At 36.3% G+C, this 19,093-nt stretch overlaps 1 pseudogene; it reads left to right on the top strand.

The window, feature by feature from the left end:
• The first annotated feature begins 17,704 nt into the window (after positions 1-17,704).
• LOC120881739 lies at positions 17,705-18,622 on the top strand (annotated as a pseudogene).
• The last annotated feature ends 471 nt before the right edge of the window (positions 18,623-19,093 follow it).

Below are 19,093 nucleotides of genomic sequence, written 5' to 3' on the forward strand. Positions count from 1 at the left end.
ACAAGCAGTGGACAAATTGGTCACCCATGCTGATATTACTGACAACATTCACCAACTGAATGGATGTAGCTCTGACCTGCTTTAATTACTTGGAGTTAGATCCTGCTTCTGTTGTCAAAGTTCTCCAGGAAGAGAAAGAGATCACTAGGTTGAGTGTCAAATGACTTTAAATAAGAACAACTGTAATCTTTTTAAAATGGGTAACAAGGTGAAGGCTTTTAGGAAAATAAAACCCAAACAGAATTAGTGCAGAAACATTTGAGGATTCTGTAATTGATGACCAGTTGTGCAACAAAAACCAATCAGAATGACTGTTTCAAGTATTTTAGCAAACTGTTTCTCATCTCCGAGTCCAGTTTCCCCTCTTTAAAACACAGTTCCTGATGTTGACGTGCCTTGTGGAGTAGCAAAGGTTAGGTGAAAGCATATGTAGTACCCAGTAAATGTCCAGGACTCTCTTTGTTTCATTTTTCTTGATACTTGGGCTCATCATTTGAGGACATTGTCATTGAATTTCAGGCAAATGCCTTGATATGATGATGCGTTTTGCCTCCAACAGAAACTGAACGCTATAAAACCCTGCACACTGGGGGTGGAGGTGGGCGTTTACATTGTTTGTGATGATACTTTTTCATTTTGATTTTGGAACAGAGACTGTGGCATCCACAATGATTTTATAATCTGTTATTTCTTTGTGTCTAAGGTTCTTTGGATCTTTGAAAGCCATGAGTGTTTATATCTAAATAAGAATCTGAAGCTAGCCTGGAGAATCTGAAGCAGAAGGAATCAGTTTTCTGCTATTTAGTCTCCAGTGGGAACAGAGGAGCCCAGCAAACCTTTACAGAATATTCTCTTTCCCTGATAGTGCAAAAAAGCAGAAAAATCAGTAACATGATCTTGAAACCTGAACAACGACCTTTAGGAAATGTCAAACTGAGTATGGCACAGTGACTATGGAAAGAGGGATACTCTTGTGAATGAGGATTTTTCCCAGAAAGCATTACTTTGAAAGCATGAGGTTAAAGCAATGAGTTCTGTGATCACAAAATAAAATATTTATGCCCAAATCACAGCATTAAAGGAGAGACATGCTGAGAATAAAGGAAATTTTAAAATATTATCCTATGTCTCTTAGTTATTAAGATACATGAGTATGCATCTGATTACATAGAGGGTATAATTTCAAAATGGATTCCATACATTTCCAAGCTTCAAAATTATATATTTTTGCTAATTAAAAAATGAAAATGTATGTGAAGGTACATAACAGGTATGATTGTGGGGCTTGCTGTGACGTATTATGCATATTTAGCTCACTTTCCAACATAGCAAATTCCTCAGCTCAAAGTAATAGGATCCTACATAGATTCCACAGTAGAGCATTTTCTGTTTGTTTAGAAATATTAGAGGTCAGTTCATAGCTAGAATTAATGCATAAAGATTTCTTTTACTTTTTATTTGTATATTATTTAGTTCTTACGTATAGAGTAAGCATTGCTGTTTCTGCCTACCTTATCCCCTACAAATAAATATTAGAAAACATTTCAAAATAAAAATGTAGATTTTGTCAATTTGCAGAGTGATTGTTTTGGTGATAATAGATTCTTATTAAACTTCAAACAAGCCATCTCATTTCTGACAAAAGCCCCTGGCAATTAAAGAGTATATATCTCTGAAGAGGGAGAGAGAAATACAGAGAAAGGGCTTGAAACCCAGTAGAGAAGGAAAGAGAGTGCAATGCCCATTATATCCTTTTTTTTTCCCCCTCATTTTAACTCAATTCCTCTTTGGTCAAATGTTAAAGACATTTTCTTTGGGTGTTTAGGGCTTCTAAAATAAAGAAGGATGAGTTAATTCTCTTCCTTTTAATTATCACAGTGTATAAGTACACATTTACAGTGATCTTTACATGGTCAAAAGTCAGAGGAAGTGCTTTTGATGTATAAGTATTTACTGTAAGCAAATTCAAAAAGTCTTATTTCTATGTGCCCTGGATCTTACTTTCAAGTTAAAAGAATTTCAAGTCAATAAAATGTATATCCCTAATTAAAATTTCACATTAATCAGAGAATAGGACCTGCTCTGTTCCTTCCAGAACCCAGGACCAAAGCCCCCGGACTGGAAACGTAGGCTGAGTCTTAAGACCATCACTGGGCTGTGAAGATCAAGATGGCAGAGAGAGCTCAGTTCGCCCCAAGACACATCAAAAATCCATCTGTTGATACATGTGAGAAACTTACAGAAAACAAACTGAAAACTGGCAGAAAGTCTCTTCTACAACAAAGGCTATGAGGAAAGATCACAGAGTCGGGTTAGAAGGGAAGAGAAATATCAGGTCAGGACTTATACATCCCCCACCCTCCAAGGAGGGGACTCACAAGAGGAGAAGGATTACAAAGATTCCGAGATCCTCCCTGGGGAGTGACGGGTTTGCCTCAGATGTTGGGATCCCATCCCAGTGATCCAATACCAGGATAGTGGGTCCCAGTAGCTGGTATGAAAACCAGTGAGATTTACATGGGGCTGGAAGAAACCCAGACTCCATTTATGAAAAGTGTATATGCATTCTCCCCATCCACCCCCTACATACATGTGTCTCTACGTTGTTCTCAAACAAATATTTTATATTTTGCCCAGTTTTTTGTTTAATTTCAATAAGTGGCTTGGAAAGACTTCCACAGTCTGCCATACTGGAAAACATCAAAAGTTGCATGATTTATTAAGCTTATATTGCAACCCCATGGACAGTAGCTTGCCAGGCTCCTCTGTCCATGGGATTTCCCAGACAAGAATACTGGAGTGGGTTGCCATTCCCTTCTCCAGGGGATCTTCCCCACTCAGGATTGACCCTGCTGGGTCTCCTGCATTGCAGGTGGATTCTTTACCAACTGAGCCACCAGAGAAGCCGGAAGTTTATAAGAGTACAATATAATATTTAACTGTAGTTACCATTCAATGGTTAATTGCAGAAAGTCAGAGAGACAATCAAATAAAATATTACCTATTCTAATCAAATTAATTATATCATACACCTCAGTACAGCTTTTATTATTTTGACATATATACTAATTATTATTCTCATAAGAAAAGATATTTTCCAAAGCATTATATATAAATATTAGAGAGAAATTTTTGATGTAGATGTATCACAATCTACCCCTAGTATCCAACCTACATATGTTATGTACATACTCTCATACATGAATTGTTATTAGTTTTGCTAAAAGCTTGTTGTATAGATTTTTTTCTGTCTTGTAAAAAAATGGCTCTTGTAATAACAAAGAGCATATTTCTATTGCTCTGTTCTTACTTGTTAGTTTATACTTTTATCATTATTATTCTGATCTTTTTGTTTTTCCATAAGTTTGAATTATTTTTTCTAATGTTGACTCTTAACTGTTTGATTCACATATATTTACTTCTTAAATTTATATAAAAATTGTAATGCCCAAACTAGTCATGACCACATCATGTCCATATTGTTAACTCCTAAAATAATTTGTCATATTGTACGTTATATCTTACTTTTATATATTCTTTTCTAAATATTCTACAGTGACAATTGCATTTGGTTTGCTTTTTAATATGTGGTTAGGTTAAATTTAGAGTGAATATATTTTCCCCATTTTTCAGGCTCAACTGAAATATACAAGTTACTTTCTGCTGAGCTATTAAAAACAATATTCTTCACATTCTGACACTCCCGACCCATGACTAAATGAGATTTAGAATTATCATCTGGAAATAGATGCATCATTTTGTTTAGAGGGTAAAGTGTTTAATTCAGTCTGTCACCCTCAATAGCTATTTTTATTTTGCTCTTCTCTATTGCTTGCTATTGGGGAAATGAGTTTCCATGTTGTAAGTGAGCTTAGAAGTGGATCTGAGACCTTCCAATAGACAAGAAAGTGAGCTTGAAAATGGATCCTCTTTCATTTGAACCTTGAGATGACTGCAGACCTGACCAACACCTAAATTACTACCTTGTTTGAAACCGTGAACTGAGACCACTCAGCTAAACCATTGAGGATTACTGACCCACACAATCTATGAGATTAAAAAAATGTTTGCTTCTTCAAGCCACTTCATTTTTAGAGCAATTTGTTACATAGAAAAACTAGTACATCTTCCACTTCTTTTTAACCAATATCAAATTTAAAAAATCCCAAGTGAGACAGCAATGTTTGGGGAAAGGAGAATAAGACCAAACCAAGTACAGTTAAAGCAGATTCGTGGTGGATTCATGTTGATGCGTGGCAAAACCAATGCAATATTGTAAAGTAATTAGCCTCCAATTAAGATAAATAAATTTAAATTTTAAAAAAAGCAAAATTGTGGTCAACTCTCAACTGTCTTTAAGTAGAGAAATCAGAGATGCTAGTCTCTTAAGAGAATGTGATTAAGAACCCTGGCTACCAGTCCCTCTGATTAGGAAGAGACAATCCAATGCTGGGAACTAGAAGAGATGAACGGAGTTAAGTGTACCTATGGCCCCAAAACACTGCTCTACACATGAATCAAATCCACGGCCCTGGCCTCACCTTCACAATCCTACATCTCTGTGAGTTGTCTCATGCAAGTGTCTCTTGCTTACTTACAGACTGCTGATTGACATCTGCTCTCAGTTGAGCTTTAGGTTCATAGTAATGCTCTGTGTTCCAATCAATTCTGTCCTTACATGTATTTGGCACAAGGAATTATACTTTTAACTGGATCCAAAAGCTAAAATTCCTGAGAAGGATATTTATTTAAAAACCACCAAAGAAATGCTATCAACTCCTTGGGGAATAATTCTCAGGAGAATTACATTTCCTGTCATGGGCCTTATCTCTTTCACAATATAAAAGATGAGATTTTTTTTCCTTCTGGAGTGTTTTAAGATCTCTGACATCTAGTTTAAAAGTGATGAACGTGCAACTTCAGTAATATCTTGCTTTAGTCGTGGGAAACATCAATTGACGGAGCTATGCCTGTGATGTTCATTCTAGTGCACTCTATCATAGCCACATTTTTCCTGTTAAAATTTGGATTTGGTCCTGTCACTTGACTTGTGGAGAATAGGTTATCTTGTTTCAAAAATATCTTTGCCAACTATCAGTCATCATTAGTGGAAACATCTCTTTTTTTCTTCCTGCTTCAACCTGTCTAATAATTCAATAAGCATACTTTCTCAATCACATCTTTGTTGTCTTTTCTTGGCTTATTCTGCTTCAGTCCAATTTTTCATCTTAGTGTAGCTGCTCCCAATGCTAGTGCCTTTTGAAAAATTGACATAAAGCTTCCTTCCCTCTCTGCTTTCATTCTCTTCACTTGCTAAGTCAGGGATCCTGGAGCCCAGAATAGATACCTTTATTTCCATTTGTAAAAGACCACCTATGAATATCTAGAGATGTACGATTATAAATAAGAGAGGTACTTGGGGAAATGTTCATCAGCCAATTGCTCTCAAAAGGCAGTTGGGCAGGCTATTATAGAAGAGCTCAGGCTTCACCATGAGTGGATCTGGGTTTTCACTATAATTTTGCTATTTAATAGTGTGGCCTTAGGGAAAATTTTAACTGCTTTCTGGGTATGAGATTCCTTACATATTAAACAGTATTTACCTAGACATTGCTTTGAGTTTTACATGCCATAATGTACGTTAAGTGCTTTTAAAAGGGTCTGGAATATAATAAATTCTCAATAAGTATCCGCCTCGCCTCCCCCCAAACAAGTTGGTTTACCAGGTATGCTGTTATACTATAGGCTTTTCTGTAATAATGAGATAGATATTTTCTCTGTCATCAAATATACAAGGATGGGATTTAGCCTGTAAGACAAACGTATTTAGGAAATTATGAAGCTCATTTTATAGGATTTACTTCAGTTATCTGTGGACACACCATTGGCTGATGAATAATGGATAACCACCTGTTATTAAATGTGTGCTCTATTATCAAGAAATGCATAATGTCTGATAGGTAGGCAGTTAGATGATAGCTAGATAGGTAGATAAAATCATAAGATCACAGAATTTGAAAAATTAAAAAGACCTGAAAAAATTAGTAATGCAGCCCTTAAAGTTACAGATGGAGAGGGGAGGGATGAGGCTGAATTTACAAAAACGCAGTTCTCCTAAATTCCATTCCTGTACTGTTTCCACTATGCCAGTAGGTGGTCTGTAGATGTTTCCATAGAATCCTGCAATCAAATAACACCAAAGAATTTATAATCCTTTGCAACTATTTGTACAACAAAAAAATATTTTAAAAATTTGAATTTGTAAGTCTACTTACAGGAGATCATTACAGATTAGCTGCTTTTTTGATACAGCAAAGGATTTTGCTTGAACTATATACACTCCTCATTTGACTCCTTTTGATCATTGTGGGTAGGACAATAGATGGCCTTTGGAGATAAAAATGGATTTGAAGCATTCAACCACACACAATCAAAATGTGTTGAAAGTAATAAGTTTACTTATCAAGTAAAATTCCCAAAGTGTATAACCTTCTCTAGACCGGTAGGCTAATCCTTTTGGCAAAGTTTATTAGCATTTTAAAAACACTAAAAGGAAAAAAGAAGTCTCCCTGATTTCAGATTCAACTAAAATGTACTGAATATCAACTATGTTTCAGGGACTTTAAGGAACACTTTTTACACATATAATTTTAATTAATTTTATAACTCTATGGAGTCAGTGGAATTTATATTTAACTGTTGATGAAACTGATGTTCACAAAATCAAGTTATTTATCTGGAATTACAGATATTGAAGTGAGAAGTCAGGTTTCCAATCTGAATTTCAATTCCAAGTGTGATGTATTATACTATAATTGCCTCAGAAAGCCTCTTGGGATTTTTGTGTTTGTTTTTACCAAGAAAAAACAATATTAAAAAAATGTTCAGCAAAATAAAAACAAATCAAATATAACCCTATTAATCTGGTACAGCTTTTCTGTGTTTTTGAGTGTATTTCCAAGTGATATTTATCCAAAGGAATTCATAATTTTACGCAGGTCTAATCCCAATGTCTGCTCATTTTTATTATCATTCTGACTTTTAAGCATGTCACCATGTTTTTGCAAGTGCTTTTTACAATTTTTATGAATGCATATTTAATCACTTGGACAATGATTTATGATTATTCCATTAATATTGAATATTTAATAGATTAATGAATAATTTGTGAATATAGTTTTTTCCTTTTGTTTGAATAATTTTTATGATAAATTTCCACTAATTAGAATCCTGAGTTCAAGAATATGGATTTTTTTCTCTTTATATTTACTGACATATTTTTGTTGTGCCGTTCAGTCTCTTAAGTTGTGTCTGACTCTGTGACCCCATGGACTGAAACATGCCAGGCTTCTCTGTCCTCCACTATCTCCCAGAGTTTACTCAAACTCATGTCCATTGAGTCAGTGATGCTACTTGACCATCTCATGCTCTGCCACTCCCTTCTCCTTTTGCCTTCAGCATTTCCCAGCATCAGAATCTTTTCCAATGAGACAACTCTTCACATCAGGTGGCCAAAGTATTGGAGCTTCAGCTTCAGCATCAGTTCTTCCAATGAATATCCAGGGCTGATTTCCTTTAGGATTGACTGGTTCGATCTCCTTGCAGTTCAAGGGATTCTCAAGAGTCTTCTCCAGCACCACAGCTCAGCCTTCTGTATGATTCAGCTCTCACATCCATACATGACTACTGGAAAACCCATAGCTTTAACTAGATGGACCTTTGTCAGCGAGGTGATGTCTCTGCTATTTTTTCTTAAATTATATAAATTTATACTTTATTATTGACCAATCTTGCTCTAATATCTACAATGTTGGAAGAATAAAATATAACCAAAGAATAGAATGAAAATGTCCACTCATTTATGGCAGTTGACACATAGAAGGCCACATACCCAGAAGGTTCTGGTGCTTGGTTTAATACTCTGTTGTGACCATCTTCAAAGTTTTAATAATTTCATTTTGACCTTGTGACTTGTAAGTGAAGCCCAATGAGACAATAAAGCAAAAGAAATAGGATCAAAAGATAATAGCATGTCCACAGTTCCTTGACCCCTCATTTGCACATAGCAGCACATAGCATTCCCCATGTCTTATGATCACAAAGTTTTGATGCACCTACAAAGTGTGGGAGCTATATGAAATTCAAATAAAGGTAAGCCCACTAAGCTTATGCCTGAGTGGGGATACTAACAGCCCTAAGAAATCACATCTTTTCAATCAAATCAGAATTTGCTTCAAATGCAGAAGAAGACAGCACACTCTAAGAAAGATGAGCCACCTAGGAACTCTATCATACCATTTCTTATCAGTGTTCCATTCCTGTAATAGCCAACCATTTGCACTGGAAATGATGATGGTAAGAAAACGAAAGATAAGTCAACCCATAGTTCTTTTTCTTTTCAGTCCTTCCTTAGATATAAATAAGCTGAAGATAGTGTTGATAAAATGTGCAAATGTCAAGAAATGAAAAAACAAAAAAACGGTTGCCTAGGGTTGTACATCATATTCACTCTCTTGGTAAAAACAATTTAAAAAATGCAGGTATGAACTATGGAAATACAAACTGTGCAATTTTCGTGAGCTGTGTATAAATTAAATGTTCTTATATTTGTATATAAACAGTGAAATTCATGCTAACTTAAAATCTTTAATTTTCCATACTTAGAACAGCATTAAGTAGCAAATAAAAAAAGAAAGAGAATGCTTTCTATTTTAGTACACTTAATGTCACTTTTTTCCTGCTTTTTGAACCAGGAGCCCTATATTTTCCCTTTGCACTGAGGCCTGCAAATTATGTAGCCAGTCCTGTCTTTAAGTATTGAGAAGCTGTCAAGTTTATGGTAGCGGATACATGTTTTCAAAATTCTGATTTTAACTTGAAAGCTCAATTTTTATCATTGGCCACGAATACTGTCAGTTGCTTGCCTTGAAGTGACAGGCTCACTTCATTTTTTTTTTGAGAAAATGTCTGCCAAATACTTAAGTCTGAATAACCATAGCTTCTTTCAAGCAAGAACAGTATTTCATTTTGAACCAAAGGAGAGAGTTCAGCTCTCAACAATTGCACAATGAAATAGCCATCACCTTTGGTATACAGCAGAGCTGCTTTATGCATATATTTTTACAACAATATTAAAAAGGGCCTTTTCCCCCTTTCCTGAATATGTATGACAACAAAGAAATGTCTACCAGTATTGTTTATTACTACTACTTTGATTCCAGGTAAGACTACCACTTTGATTCCAGGTAAGCAGTGTATCCTCTCATGGTATTTGCATCATCTGTGTAAATGTCAACACATTTTTTTTTTAAGTACATGATTTTTTAGTATTATTATGAAAATTTTGATAACATGACCTCCAGAGAGAGGGTCTCTAGGGCCTTCAGTTCAGTTCAGTTCAGTTCAGTCACTCAGTCGTGTCCAACTATTTGCAACCCCATGAATCGCAGCACGCCAGGCCTCCCTGTCCATAACCAACTCCCAGAGTTCACTCAGACTCACGTCCATCGAGTCAGTGATGCCATCCAGCCATCTCATCCTTGGTCGTCCCCTTCTCCTCCTGCCCCAATCCCTCCCAGCATCAGAGTTTTTTCCAATGAGTCAACTCTTCTCATGAGGTGGGCAAAGTACTGGAGTTTCAGCTTTAGCATCATTCCTTCCAAAGAAATCCCAGGGCTGATCTCCTTCAGAAGGGACTGGTTGGATCTCCTTGCAGTCCAAGGGACTCTCAAGAGTCTTCTCCAACACCACAGTTCAAAAGCATCAATTCTTAAGCGCTCAGCTTTCTTCACAGTCCAACTCTCACATCCATACATGACTACTGGGAAAACCATAGCCTTGACTGGATGGACCTTTGTTGGAGGTTTACAAACCACACCAAGAATAACTCCGCTAGTTGACTTTTTGTAAAAGGGAAAATATCATATGTTATTTGAAATGTATTTTGTACTTAAATAAGAAATTAAGCTTCACTAACTGTGGTGTTGGAGAAGACTCTTGAGAGTCCCTTGGACTGCAAGGAGATCCAACCAGTCCATTCTGAAGGAGATCAGCCCTGGGTGTTCTTTGGAAGGAATGATGCTAAAGCTGAAACTCCAGTACTTTGCCCACCTCATGCGAAGAGTTGACTCATTGGAAAAGACTCTGATGCTGGAAGGGATTGGGGGCAGGAGGAGAAGGGGACGACAGAGGATGAGATGGCTGGATGGCATCACTGACTCGATGGACGTGAGTCTGAGTGAACTCTGGGAGTTGGTGATGGACAGGGAGGCCTGGCGTGCTGCAATTCATGGGGTCGCAAAGAGTCAGACACGACTGAGTGACTGAACTGAACTGAACTGAACTGAAATCTTTAATCTGCAAATGGACAACAGAATCCTCATTTTTGCATGTCAAATGAATATCTATCCCACATAAAAAGGTAAAATATACTAAGGGAAGAATGATATTTCCTCAGTCCAAAGAGCTTGACAGTGATATCCTTATTCTTTTGTTCTTTTGATAACCTTACTCTTTTGTTCTTTTACTCTTCATATTTTGACTTATGATGTCAAGAGTGTTTGTCTATTCTCTTATGCTTTTGAACTGGCTAATCCCCACAAAAATGGTCGAAGACCTTGAAATATTTCTGCCAAGAAACAAGAAGCTAAAACTAATAAAGAAAACCAAAGCAAACTGAAATGATAAAGCTGACACTTCCACTCCTTAAGTGAGCTTGTCTTTTGTCATGATATTAGGTTAAAATCCATAATGAACTAATCAAATATGATCAGAAGTCAGTCAAAGTGTATCAAAAAAACTATTTGATAGTGAAGGATGATGAATAACCCTAAAAAGTATATACTGCATTTGAAACTTTAAAGATATATGTATATATATACCACCTGTCTATAGTAAAACCATGAGTGTTTTCACTTATAAAAATTAGATATATTAAATAAAATTATGTAAATGCAAGTAAAAAGATTATCAATGCTGTAGTACATTAGGATCTAAGGATTATTATTGGATCAGTTCTACACACATGCAGTTCATGGAAAAGAAAGAAGAGTACTCCAAGCAAATAATAATAAAAAGAAAACAAAAACCTAGTATAATAATACTAATATTAGAAAAATAGAATTTAAGGAAAATTGTTAATAGAAGAACAAACGTAAAATCCTGATAAAAGAACAACTCATAAAGAAAATACAATAATCATGAATGTGTGTCACTAAAACTATAATCTTGAAATATACGAAGCAAAATCAACACAATGGAGAAACTGACAAATCCGCAAAATGGGAATATTTTTATATCTCTCTTTCCTAAACTGATAGATAAAACAAATGAAAAATAATCAAGAACATTGGGAAAATGACCAACACTGTTAATAAGCAAGTGTTAATAAACTTGGTAAGGTCTAATATGGGAATACCAGACCACCTGACTGGCCTCTTGAGAAACCTATATGCAGGTCAGGAAGCAACAGTTAGAACTGGACATGGAACAAAAGACTGGTTCCAAATAGGAAAAGGAGTACATCAAGGCTGTATATTGTCACCCTGCTTATTTAACTTCTATGCAGAGTACATCATGAGAAACGCTGGACTGGAAGAAACACAAGCTGGAATCAAGATTGCCAGGAGAAATATCAATCATCTCAGATATGCAGATGACACCACCCTTATGGCAGAAAGTGAAGAGGAACTAAAAAGCCTCTTGATGAAAGTGAAAGAGGAGAGTGAAAAAGTTGGCTTAAAGCTCAACATTCAGAAAACGAAGATCATGGCATCCGGTCCCATCACTTCATGGGAAATAGATGGGGAAACAGTGTCAGACTTTATTATGGGGGGCTCCGAAATCACTGCAGATGGTGATTGCAGCCATGAAATTAAAAGATGCTTACTCCTTGGAAGGAAAGTTATGACCAACCTAGATAGCATATTCAAAAGCAGAGACATTACTTTGCCAACAAAAGTCCATATAGTCAAGGCTATGGTTTTTCCAGTGGCCATGTATGGATGTGAGAGTTGGACTGTGGAGAAAGCTGAGCACTGAAGAATTGATGCTTTTGAACTGTGGTGTTGGAGAAGACTCTTGAGAGTCCCTTGGACTGCAAAGAGATCCAACCAGTCCATTCTGAAGGAGATCAGCCCTGGGATTTCTTTGGAAGGAATGATGCTAAAGCTGAAACTCCAGTACTTTGGCCACCTCATGTGAAGAGTTGACTCATTGGAAAAAACTCTGATGCTGGGAGGGATTGGGGGCAGGAGGAGAAGGGGACGACAGAGGATGAGATGGCTGGATGGCATCACTGACTCGATGGACGTGAATCTGAGTGAACTCCGGGAGTTGGTGATGGACAGGGAGTCCTGGCGTGCTGCGATTCATGGGGTCACAAAGAGTTGAACACGACTGAGCAACTGAACTGAACTGAACTGAAGGTCTAATAAAATTTGACATACAGTTGACCCTTGAACAATGTAGGGTTAGGGGTTCTGATCCTGTGAGCAGTTGAAAATACACCTATATTATAGTCAGCCCTCTGCACCTATGGTTCTTCCAACCCCTTGGATCCAATACCTACACACCATGTAGGACTACAGTATTTACAACTGAAAAAAATCTGCTTAAAAGTGGGCTCACACAGTTCAAACCCATGTTGTTCAAGGGTCAAGTGTATTCATAGTTTTGTACCCAGCACTATGAAATGGATATTCATTTAACTATTACAACAAAAAATTTAGAACAATCTAAATGTTCACCAAAAAGAAACAAGATGAAAAAAAATATATTCAACCATTAAAAATAAATTTATATTGTTTCAATATTTTTAAGTGAAGAAAAAATGATGGATGCATATAGTTTAACATGCTTGTGCGTGTGTGAGCATGTGTTAAGTTGCTTCAGTCGTGTCCGACTCTCTGCGACCCCGTGGACTGTAACCCACTAGGCTCCTCTGTCCATGGGATTCTCCAGGCAAGAATACTGGAGTGGGTTGCCATGGCCTCCTTCAGGGTATCTTCTCAACTCAGGGATCAAACCCATGTCTCTTATGTCTCCTGCATTGATAGGTGGGTTCTTTACCACTAGTGCCACCTGGGAAGCCCATAGGTTAACATGTGCATGTAAAAAAAAATCACACATATCAACAAAATATGTTTGAAAATAAATTTATGACAGGTGCTAATTAAACTATTGATAATAATTACCCTTGAGAAAGGACGAAGATAAAGATTTACATTGTAATCACTTGCATTAGCATTGTTTGAAATTTTTATGACAAGGAAGTAGGTAATATAATAGGTATAATAGAGACAAAAAAAAAGAAAATGTAGCTTTCCCTATCCTTGGGTAATGGTAGGATGCTACAGCAGAAAGCAAACTCTTTATTGGCAAGACTACGGAGAAAGAGGTGGTCTCATAATGTGAAAGTGTACACTGACAGAAGGAAATTTGTTAGTACCAATGATCACTGACATCATCTGAATGTTTTCTGGTTAACAGCTGCATATTGAGCTGTGTTAAATCAAACTCACTCCTGATAGTGACAGAAGTAAAAATCAATTTATAAAAGGTTACAATTGATGTCAGTAAAACAAAGAGGATTTTTAAAATTAGTAAATGCATATAAGTTCTATCATAAATGTATTTTGAAGGGGCAGGGTAAGGAATGGTTCTCCTGAGAAAAGGAATATCTCTGACACCATGCTATACAAATTTTATGAAATCTGGAATGATTATGCTTTATTTTCTCTGTTAATACTCTTTTAGCAGAAAATATTCACTGTTATTTCCTTCTTGGGCTGCAAAATCACTGTGGATGGTGGCTGCAGTCGTGAAATTAAAAGACACTTGTTCTTTGGAAGAAAAGCTATGACAAACCTAGATAGCATATTAAAAAGAGAGATATCACTTTTCCCATATAGTCCAAGTCATGGTTTTTCCAGTAATCATGTATGGATGTGAGATTTGGACCATAAAGAAAACTGACCGCTGAAGAATTGATGCTTTTGAACTGTGCTGCTGGAGAAGACTCTTGAGAGTACCTTGGACTGCAAGGAGATCAAACCAGTCGGTCCTAAAGGAAGTCAACCTTAAAATACATGAAAAGATCTTTAGGGATGTTGTGACAAACAGTGATCCAGAGAAAAAGAAATTGTAATATCACTTACATTAACCTGGCTTCAATTCAGTATTATTTCATTTAAAATGTGATAAACCAGCAGCAAAGAGCTAGTTAATTAATCAGTCAATATTACACTAAAATAACTGTTTACAAATGTTTGAATCTGTATTTGAGGACTGTTAGAGAATAATCTTAAAGAAAACATCAAAGATATTTTGAGAAAAGCATTAAAAAGTGTGAGAAAATACTTATTTGCCTCTATAAACAGAGAAAAAAAATTAATGAACATAAATCCAGAAAAAAAGAAAGAAAAGTTCCAGTACATCCACATAAGCCAAAGTCTTTCAAACAAACTGAAATTTCAAACATTCACAGACCAAATATCAGCTTTAGGAAAAATAATGAAATGTAATGACAACTAGCATGTGAAAAAAAAGAACACCTTATTTTCCATATATAATGTCAGTTTAATCCCAATATATCCCAATATTTAAGAAACAAAACTGTGAGCTTTTAAAAATAAAGAAATGGAAAAGAAAATCTAAATGATAATTGGGAAAATTTTATTTTATATTATCAACAGGAGATGATACATTAGAACTTCAAGGAAACAAATTCTAATTTCATGCACAGATGTTTTGGAAAAATCAATAGGTCACAAGCTGTTATTTGACTAAATTGGCCCTTTCTTTGAATTGAAAACCAACTGTTTGCCTGCCAGAAAGGAGGACTCTTCATAAATGAATAAATTAACAAATGGAAAAAGTAAGAATGGATGAATGCATGAAGATGAATATATTTTCAAGTTCAATTAGAGATTAAATATAGTAGTCATTAAAAATAATGAAATTTTTTGACATTAAAAAGATTAAAAAAAAAAAAAAAACCTGTTTCTCTGATAAAAGTCCCTAAATAAGAACCAAAACATAGTTGGGAATACACAGATGGTACAGGGTATTAATGAAGTATACAAATAAATAGACTAAAGAAAAGAACTGATTTAAATATAAGGAGAGTTTAACTGGCCATTACACAAAATAAAGGACACCGAGTTTGTAATCAACCCAAATCTATTTTCTTCTATTTAAATTCCAAACTAATTGAGAGTTAGGATTTCTGATGCAGTAATTGATGAACACAGATCAAAAGGATTTATAAGTAATGGGACAGTTCTGAGAGCCCCAAATGACAGCTGAATATGGCAGAGATGCCAAAGGAAAAAGCTCAAATTTCTTGCATCTCTAAACACTGAAATGGCTGACTGTTTCCTTCTCAGCATGAACATGTTTAGATGTCTGAGAATTTATTACACAGATAGAAACATAATCCTTTTTTTTCAGTTGGCATTAAGCAAGGGAGAATCTTTCGTACAGAGCCAATTCTAATTTTTTAATCTCAAGGCAATAAGTCTTAATTATTCCCTGTAAATTAATTATTTGAGAAAAAATAGAATGCACTAGTGTGGGCCACAGTCACCAGACGCTGGGAAGAGTTAATGGGCAGCTGGCCTATTACCAGTGAAGGAGGAAAGCCTTTACCTGAGTCCTTAAATTTTATCCAACTCACTTGTTAGATCCTGTTTTAAAAAAAAATCAGAGAAACATGGAAATTACATAATAAATCCAAAGGAAATATTTATGATACAGTAAAATTTCAAAACTAGTATATACACTATGATGACAAGCATTCAAGGATGTCATAAATGTGAAAAAAAAAAAAGACTAGAAGGAATTACAGAAAACTTTTTTAAAAATGGAGTGGGCTAGTGGGATTATGCAACTTTTTTCCTTTGCAGTATTTACCAAACTTTTTTGATGATGTAATGTCATTATTAAAATTTCTTAATGAAAAAAATCATTTTAAGATTATTTAGATTGAAGGAGACTATTTATCGTTCATTAAAAAAATACCAGTGTGCAACTTGAATTCTCCCCAAAGGGTTTACATTTTAAAACAGACAAAACTAACAAGTACATGTTTCCAATCAACAAATGACAGGACCTTGACTTGCTATCTATAATATTATTCACATTGTTTAAAATAAAAATTAGTCTGAGTTATAGTTATTTTGTTCCAGTTTTTACTTTGTCTTATTGCAAAGCTAGAGATGCTAGACAAACTGGTAGACATCATAATTTCTTACCCATATAGAAGTATTAGTGAGAATAAAAGTCATAAAATAATAGAAGCTAAATGCTAAGCTTTGCTGTACCACTAGAGAATAACACAGTAGCAAAGCTTCTTTTAGGCTCCCCAGGTGGCTCAGTGGTAAAGAATCTGCCTGCCAATGCTGAGATATGAGTTTGATCCCCAGGTCTGGAACATACCCTGGACAAGGAAATGGCAACCTACTCCAGCATTCTTGCCTGGAAAATCCCACAGACAGAGAAGCCTGGAGGCTTACAGTCCATGGGGTTGCAAACAGTCAGACATGACTTAGTCACTAAACAATAATACAAAAAGTTTCTTTTACAGATTCTTTATCTATAAATTCCCATAGATCTGAGTACCAGGGCAACTGTGTCCATCACCAACAGATGTCTATGAAGCTGTGCCTAATCATGTTCATCTGTGTATTTATCTAATGGCCTGTATACTTGCTGTGTTTGTGTTTATGTTGGGTGGTGTGTTACAAACGTCATTAACTTTTTTATAAGGTACACTAACTCCCATACCGTGCATAAAATAAATAAGCTACAAAGATACATTGTGCAGCACAAGAAATATAGCCAGTATTTTATAACTATGAAGGGAGTCTATAAAGTTTTGAATCACTATGATGTACACCTGAAACTAGCATAATATTGTAAATCGACTATACATCAGTTTTTAAGAGGTGGTAAAAGTATTGTAAGTTGTAGGAGGTGGTACTGATGGTGTTGTTACGATTTAGTAAATGGATTTGTGAATAGCCCTTCAGATAACCATCTATTAATAATAGAAAGACCCAATTAGATAGTATAGATACTCAATGAAAAAAGGAGTTAGAGAAAAGTAAACTCTGGCCTGGGAAGAACAGGAGATATGAGAGACAGAAAATAAGCTGGGGGAGTTAAACTCACACATGTAGGATAATGACAGAGGAACAGTCAAATCAGGGGGAGACCTATCTGAAAGTGCATCGAGCTTTGTCATTAACTCCAAGCATCGTATTTATAGGAGGACTGGTGATATGGAGAAATAGAGCATTTTTAAGGACAAACTGAGAAGTTTGTTTAAAGTCACACTGAATTTTTCAGTTTTGAAGAAACTTCCAGAGAAGCTTTCTTGTAGGATGTTTGAACTAAAGGGCTGGAGCTTGATGGAGAGATTTGGCAAAAGATCAGGATTTAGGAGCAACTGATTATAGATGAAGATTTAAAACAAAAATAGAGGACAGCAGCTTCTACAAAGTGAAGTTTTAGAACAGGTCAAAGGAGAAAATTGGAATCTTCTGATTGTTGACAGACTGGAGGAGAATGAGGAGCTAGAGGTTGTGGAAGGGAGTAAAAGAAAAAGTGAGGAGCAGGGTAGAAGGGAGTTTGGGAGGGACTGAATCTGTCAACAGAACAATAGCACTGAGCTGTCAAGGAATATACAGCACAAGAATTATATAGCACTATGGGAGCTGGAAATCTTCCAACCATCACCCAAGAAGAAGCTTTACATATTTGGGGCTTTCAACCTCCATTTGAGGATATTAGGTTCGGCCCCTTCGCTGGAAATTCGATGCTTATGAGGTGGTTTAGACAAATTAATGACCACTTCCATGTAAAAGGATGTGCATATGTTCTATATAAGCCTCATGGGAAGAATAAAACAGCTGGAGAAACTGCTTCCGGGGCCTTGTCGAAGTTAACTCATGGATTGAAAGATGAATCATCAGCTTACATCTATCATTGCCAAAATCATTATTTTTGTCCAACTGGCTTTGAAACAACCCCTGTTAAGGTGAATAAAGCATTTAGCAGGGTTCCCCTCATACCACAGGAAGCAGAATATTGTATCTTAATTGGAGAATCAAGCAGAAAAATTCTGCTATTCACTGCACAAAATGGGCAGATATTATTACTGATCTACACACTCAAAATCCAGAATATTTATATATCTGGCACCTAGAGAGGGGGCTGCAGTATCAAAAGACAAAGAAGGTTAGAGGAAATTTGCATTGCATCCTAGCATCCCAGAGACGTGGCTGGCAAAGATTTGGCCTTTGGAACTTTCCATTTGGAACCATTAGACAGGAATCACAGCCTCTAACACATGCCCAGGGAATTGCCAAATGTGAGGGTGAAGACAGTATCTCCAAGAAGCAGCACAGATGCCTGGGCCAGTCTTTCAGTGCTAGTTTCCATCAGGACTTGACATGGAAAAAGATGTCTAGTATCCACAAGAGAAGGAACAGTGGCTACCTACCATGGTTACAGTGATTACGATGGGAATGATTCACAATGCTGGGTACCTACAATGGGTGTCATACACACAGCTGGTCTATGCAGGACTGCATTAAGGCAGTATGAGATTTTAAAGTGAAAGTGAAGTCATTCAGTCACGTCTGACTCTTTGCGACCCCGTGGACTGTAGTCTACCAGGCTCCTCCCTCCATGGGATTCTCCAGGCAAGAGTACTGGAGTGGGTTGCCATTTCCTTAAGTCTACGTTAAATAGGAACAGATCTTGTGGTACAAAACATAACCTTGTAGTTCCTCCAGTAAATAAGCGTGTGTATGATTGTGCTGCTCTATGCTTAGTTACTCAGTCATGTATGACTCTTCGCAACCCAATGGACTGTAGCTCATCAGGCTCCTCTGTCCATGGGGATCCTCCAGACAAGAATACTGGAGTGGGTTGCCATGCTCCCCTGCAGGGATCTTTCCAACCCAGGGATCAAACCCAGGTCTCCCGCATTGCAGGCAGATTCTTTACCGTCTGAGCCACTAGGGTGATTTCAGACATATAAACAGAAAAGCACAGATATTTTTGTCCTTTTAAAGTTAAGAATATT

This window comes from Oryx dammah, unplaced genomic scaffold (genome assembly GCF_014754425.2).
Source record: "Oryx dammah isolate SB20612 unplaced genomic scaffold, SCBI_Odam_1.1 HiC_scaffold_2, whole genome shotgun sequence".
NCBI lineage: Eukaryota > Metazoa > Chordata > Mammalia > Artiodactyla > Bovidae > Oryx > Oryx dammah.